The sequence below is a fragment of the Oncorhynchus keta genome, unplaced genomic scaffold, assembly GCF_023373465.1.
Source record: "Oncorhynchus keta strain PuntledgeMale-10-30-2019 unplaced genomic scaffold, Oket_V2 Un_contig_26438_pilon_pilon, whole genome shotgun sequence".
In the NCBI taxonomy this organism is placed as follows: Eukaryota; Metazoa; Chordata; class Actinopteri; order Salmoniformes; family Salmonidae; genus Oncorhynchus; species Oncorhynchus keta.
In genome coordinates, this window is record NW_026284970.1 from 1 (window position 1) to 7161 (window position 7161).

Here is a 7161-nt window from a genome sequence, read left to right on the forward strand (position 1 = left end):
ATATGGTGTGGACTGTATACTCAATACAATCTAAATCTGATACCTCACTGTCTAAATAGATATGGTGTGGACTGTATACTCAATACAATCTAAATCTGATACCTCACTGTCTAAATAGATATGGTGTGGACTGTATACTCCAATACAATCTAAATCTGATACCTCACTGTCTAAATAGATATGGTGTGGACTGTATACTCAATACAATCTAATATCTGATACCTCACTGTCTAAATAGATATGGTGTGGACTGTATACTCAATACAATCTAAATCTGATACCTCACTGTCTAAATAGATATGGTGTGGACTGTATACTCAATACAATCTAAATCTGATTCCTCACTGTCTAAATAGATATGGTGTGGACTGTATACTCAATACAATCTAAATCTGATACCTCACTGTCTAAATAGATATGGTGTGGACTGTATACTCAATACAATCTAAATCTGATTCCTCACTGTCTAAATAGATGGTGTGGACTGTATACTCAATACAATCTAAATCTGATACCTCACTGTCTAAATAGATATGGTGTGGACTGTATACTCCAATACAATCTAAATCTGATACCTCACTGTCTAAATAGATATGGTGTGGACTGTATACTCAATACAATCTAAATCTGATACCTCACTGTCTAAATAGATATGGTGTGGACTGTATACTCAATACAATCTAAATCTGATACCTCACTGTCTAAATAGATATGGTGTGGACTGTATACTCAATACAATCTAAATCTGATACCTCACTGTCTAAATAGATATGGTGTGGACTGTATACTCAATACAATCTAAATCTGATACCTCACTGTCTAAATAGATATGGTGTGGACTGTATACTCAATACAATCTAAATCTGATACCTCACTGTCTAAATAGATATGGTGTGGACTGTATACTCAATACAATCTAAATCTGATACCTCACTGTCTAAATAGATATGGTGTGGACTGTATACTCAATACAATCTAAATCTGATACCTCACTGTCTAAATAGATATGGTGTGGACTGTATACTCAATACAATCTAAATCTGATTCCTCACTGTCTAAATCCCTGATTCCTAGTCTAAATATGGTGTGGACTGTATACTCAATACAATCTAAATCTGATACCTCACTGTCTAAATAGATATGGTGTGGACTATACTCAATACAATCTAAATCTGATACCTCACTGTCTAAATAGATATGGTGTGGACTGTATACTCAATACAATCTAAATCTGATACCTCACTGTCTAAATAGATATGGTGTGGACTGTATACTCAATACAATCTAAATCTGATTCCTCACTGTCTAAATAGATATGGTGTGGACTGTATACTCAATACAATCTAAAATCTGATACCTCACTGTCTGTCTTCTGACTGACACTGCTTTTAAACTGGTCTGGTCAGTCTACGCAAATATTTAGCCCACTTTACATGTTTCTATCCTCAGGTAATGATTTGATCATTTGTCATTTTTTATGATGATACACTATTTTATGAATAGATATGGAAGGTTTCAGGACACTGATATATCTGAATATGTTGAAAAAATATACTGCCACTATTTTCACCACCAAAGAATAGCAGTGTGATTTTAATATGATTTGACTCTTTGCAGGCTGTCAGGCTGTCTAGTCACAGAGGAAGGCTGTGCTTCTCTGGTCTCAGCTCTGGAGTCAAACCCTCACACCTGAGAGCTGGACCTGAGTAACAATGACCTGAAGGATTCAGGAGTGAAGCTGCTCTCTGCTGGACTGGAATCCCCACTGTAAACTGGAGACTCTGAGGTCAGTATTCCTGTAGTTGGTCAACAAGTGATAACTGTTCACCAGATCCACATGTGTTTACCAGACAAACATAGTCCACACCATATGTGTTTGGACAGAATATTACAGTTTTAAATGTGGTGCTCTGCTTCAGCATTTTGGATTTGAGATATAATGTTTCATATTAGGAGACAGTACAGAATGTCACCTTTTATTTGAGGTTAATGGTGAGAGGTTAGCATGTTTTGTTGTAGTCTCTGTTATTGTAATGGTGAGAGGTTAGCATGTTTTTTTGTAGCCTCTGTTATTGGTAATGGTGAGAGGTTAGCATGTTTTGTTGTAGTCTCTGTTATTGGTAATGGTGAGAGGTTAGTATGTTTTGTTGTAGTCTCTGTTATTGGTAATGGTGAGAGGTTAGCATGTTGTGTTGTAGTCTCTGTTATTGGTAATGGTGAGAGGTTAGCATGTTTTGTTGTAGTCTCTGTTATTGGTAGTGGTGAGAGGTTAGCATGTTTTGTTGTAACCCTCTGTTATTGGTAATGGTGAGAGGTTAGTATGTTTGTTGTAGTCTGTTATTGGTAATGGTGAGAGGTTAGCATGTTTTGTTGTAGTCTCTGTTATTGGTAATGGTGAGAGGTTAGTATGTTTTGTTGTAGTCTGTTATTGGTAATGGTGAGAGGTTAGCATGTTTTGTTGTAGTCTCTGTTATTGGTAATGGTGAGAGGTTAGTATGTTTTGTTGTAGCCTCTGTTATTGGTAATGGTGAGAGGTTAGCATGTTTTGTTGTAGCCTCTGTTATTGGTAATGGTGAGAGGTTAGCATGTTTTGTTGTAGCCTCTGTTATTGGTAATGGTGAGAGGTTAGCATGTTTTGTTGTAGCCTCTGTTATTGGTAATGGTGAGAGGTTAGTATGTTTTGTTGTAGTCTCTGTTATTGGTAATGGTGAGAGGTTAGTATGTTTTGTTGTAGCCTCTGTTATTGGTAATGGTGAGAGGTTAGCATGTTTTGTTGTAGCCTCTGTTATTGGTAATGGTGAGAGGTTAGCATGTTTTGTTGTAGTCTCTGTTATTGGTAATGGTGAGAGGTTAGTATGTTTTGTTGTAGTCTCTGTTATTGGTAATGGTGAGAGGTTAGCATGTTTTGTTGTAGCCTCTGTTATTGGTAATGGTGAGAGGTTAGTATGTTTTGTTGTAGTCTCTGTTATTGGTAATGGTGAGAGGTTAGTATGGTTGTAGCCTCTGTTATTGGTAATGGTGAGAGGTTAGCATGTTTTGTTGTAGTCTCTGTTATTGGTAATGGTGAGAGGTTAGCATGTTTTGTTGTAGTCTCTGTTATTGGTAATGGTGAGAGGTTAGCATGTTTTGTTGTAGTCTCTGTTATCGGTAATGGTGAGAGGTTAGCATGTTTTGTTGTAGCCTCTGTTATTGGTAATGGTGTGGACTGTATACTCAATACAATCTAAATCTGATACCTCACTGTCTAAATAGATATGGTGTGGACTGTATACTCAATACAATCTAAATCTGATACCTCACTGTCTAAATAGATATGGTGTGGACTGTATACTCAATACAATCTAAATCTGATACCTCACTGTCTAAATAGATATGGTGTGGACTGTATACTCAATACAATCTAAATCTGATACCTCACTGTCTAAATAGATATGGTGGACTGTATACTCAATACAATCTAAATCTGATTCCTCACTGTCTGTCTTCTGACTGATACTGCTTTTTAAACTGGTCTGGTCAGTCTACTATAATATTTGTACTATACATTTTTCTATCTGCAGGCAATACTTTGATAATTTGTCATTTATAATAATGATACATTCATTTATAAATAGATATGGAAGGTTTCAGGACACTGATATATCTGAATATGTTGAAAAAATATACTGCCACAATTTTCACGACCAAAGAATATCAGTGTGATTTTAATATGATTTGACTCTTTGCAGGCTGTCAGGCTGTCTAGTCACAGAGGAATGCTGTGTTTCTCTGGTCTCAGCTCTGAGGTCAAACCCCTCACACCTGAGAGAGCTGGACCTGAGCTACAATCACCCAGGAGACTCAGGAGTCAGACTGCTCTCTGCTGGACTGGAGGATCCACACTGCAGACTGGAGGAACTCAAGTATGTAGAGGGTTTATGTCAATGTTCATATCAGACATGTTGGACTTATCAGGCTGGTTAAGACAAACATTCTGACCACCACTTGGACAAAGTTATATGCTGTGTGTGTCCCGTGTGTTTGTGTGTTTGTGTGTGTGTTTGTTGTGTGTGTGTGTGTGTGTCCTGTGTTTGTGTGTGTGTGTGTTGTGTGTGTGTGTGTGTGTGTGTGTGTGTGTGTGTGTGTGTGTGTGTGTGTGTGTGTGTGTGTGTGTGTGTGTGTGTGTGTGTGTGTGTGTGTGTGTGTGTGTGTGTGTGTGTGTGTGTGTGTGTGTGTGTGTGTGTGTGTGTGTGAGTTCAGGTGTATCCCTCAATGACTGTCTGTTCTTCTGCTTACCTCTACAGTGTGGAACATGAGTGGAGAGAACAGAATGAAACCTGGACATAGAAAATGTGAGTGTTGACTGATGTGAAGAATATTTTTTTTTTTTTTTTTTATTTATTTCACCTTTATTTAACCAGGTAGGCTAGTTGAGAACAAGTTCTCATTTGCAACTGCGACCTGGCCAAGATAAAGCATAGCAGTGTGAACAGACAACACAGAGTTACACATGGAGTAAACAATTAACTAGTCAATAACACAGTAGAAAAAAAATGGGCAATCTATATACAATGTGTGCAAAAAGGCATGAGAGGTAGGCGAATAATACAATTTTGCAGATTAACACTGGAGTGATAAATGATCAGATGGGCATGTACAGGTAGAGATATTGGTGATATTGGTGTGCAAAAGAGCAGAAAAGTAAATAAATAAAAACAGTATAAAAACAGTATGGGAATGAGGCAGGTGAATAAGGGTGAGCTATTTACCTATAGACTATGTACAGCTGCAGCGATCGGTTAGCTGCTCGGATAGCTGATGTTTGAAGTTGGTGAGGGAGATAAAAGTCTCCAACTTCAGCGATTTTTGCAATTCGTTCCAGTCACAGGCAGCAGAGTACTGGAACGAAAGGCGGCCAAATGAGGTGTTGGCTTTAGGGATGATCAGTGAGATACACCTGCTGGAGCGCGTGCTGCGGATGGGTGTTGCCATCGTGACCAGTGAACTGAGATAAGGCGGAGCTTTACCTAGCATGGACTTATGTAATGACCTGGAGCCAGTGGGTCTGGCGACGAATATGTAGTGAGGCCAGCCGACTAGAGCATACAAGTCGCAATATGACTAAGAATAAGTCTTAATTCAAGTTAAGTCAAAGTCAACGACCACCATCATTACTGACTTGGTCATATTAAATATCAGCTGTAGTTCTACAGAAGCAGAAATCAGGGGGTGTGTGTGTGTGTGTGTGTGTGTGTGTGTGTGTGTGTGTGTGTGTGTGTGTGTGTGTGTGTAATTAATGTGAATAAGTGTGTTTTATATTACCATACAGTATAACATATATTCAACAAGTCTCAAGTTACCTTAACTTCTCCTTTTTTGATACCTAGAAACATCTACATTAAATGAATTAGTGAAAAGTGAGTTAACATTCTAATGTGAATGATGATGATTTCTAATATTGTGTCTGGTTTCATCCATCAGATGTCTGTGATCTCACACTGGACCTAAACACAGTAAACAGACTCCTCTCTCTGTCTGAGGAGAACAGAAAGGTGACATGGAGGAGAGAGGAGCAGCTGTATCCTGATCACCCAGAGATTTGAGGACTGTGAACAGGTTCTGTGTAGAGAGGGTCTGACTGGGCGCTGTTACTGGGAGGTAGAGTGGAGTGGAATAATGGGGGCTGTTATAGGAGTGACATATAAAGGAATCAGCAGGAGAGGAGAGGGTAGGGACTGTTGGCTTGGACACAATGACAAGTCCTGGAGTCTGTACTGCTGTGACAACAGTTACATTGCCTGTCACAATAATAAACCCACTACCATAAGGCGTCCCCTCCTCCAGCTCCCACAGAGTAGGAGTGTATCTGGACTGGCCAGCCGGCACTCTGTCCTTCTATAGAGCCTCCTCTGACACACTGACCCACCTGATCACATTCACCTCCACATTCACTGAGCCCCTCTATCCAGGGTTTCATCTTTGGGGTGATGGTGACTCAGTGTCCCTAAAATAACATGAAACACACAATAATAACCTGTAAATAATACACACACTGGATACACACACACACACACACACACACACACACACACACACACTGGATACACACACACACTGGACTGACACACACAGACACACACTGGACAACACACACACACACACTGGACTCACACACTGGACTCGCATACACACACACACCCACACACACACACACACACACACACACACACACACACACACACACACACACACACACACACACTGGACACACACTGGACAAACACACACACACACACACTGGACAAACACACACACACACACACACACATACACACTGGACACACACACACTGTACACACACACACACTGGACACACACACACACACACTGGACACACACACACACACACACACTGGACACACACACACACACACTGGACACACACACACACAAACTGGACACACACACACACTGGACACACACACACACACACAAACACACACTGGACACACACACACACACACACACACACACACACTGGACACACACACACACACACACACAGACTGGACACACACTGGACACACACACACACACACACTGGACACACACTGGACACACACACTGGACACACACAGACTGGACACACACACACAGACTGGACAGACACACACACACTGGACACAAACAGACTGGACACACACACACAAACAGGACACACACACCACACACACACACTGGACACACACACACTGGACACAGACACACACACACACTGGACACAAACACACACACACACACACACTGGATACACACACACACACTGGACACACACACACACATACACACTGGACACACACACACACACACATACTGGACACAGACACACACACACTCTGGACACACACACACACTGGACTGGACAGTTTATTTACCTCATAAACAGACTGGATTTTTCACCTGCAGACATGGACAGCACACTACACACACCTAGGCTTGTGGACACATACTGGTTTCGGGCACACACTGGCCTTTTTACACACACCACCTGACTGGACATTACACACCACACATATGCCTGTACTACTACTAATAATGACAGTGGACACTGCAGACACACCACCCACACACACACGCACTTTTTCTTGAGTGTGGTTATTTTTTTCTGGACACGACGGACTG

The 7161-nt window shown here is 40.7% G+C and overlaps 2 long non-coding RNA genes across 2 annotated transcripts; both read left to right on the forward strand.

Moving 5' to 3' along the window:
- The first annotated feature begins 2066 nt into the window (after positions 1–2066).
- Positions 2067–2976, forward strand: LOC127922619 (uncharacterized). The gene is made up of 3 exons (XR_008111754.1): positions 2067–2178; positions 2402–2669; positions 2850–2976. It is a non-coding gene; the product is annotated as an uncharacterized LOC127922619 (long non-coding RNA).
- Positions 2977–4293: 1317 nt separating this feature from the next.
- LOC127922620 (uncharacterized) lies at positions 4294–6477 on the forward strand. Its single transcript, XR_008111755.1, has 2 exons — positions 4294–4331; positions 5461–6477. It is a non-coding gene; the product is annotated as an uncharacterized LOC127922620 (long non-coding RNA).
- Positions 6478–7161: the final 684 nt, after the last annotated feature.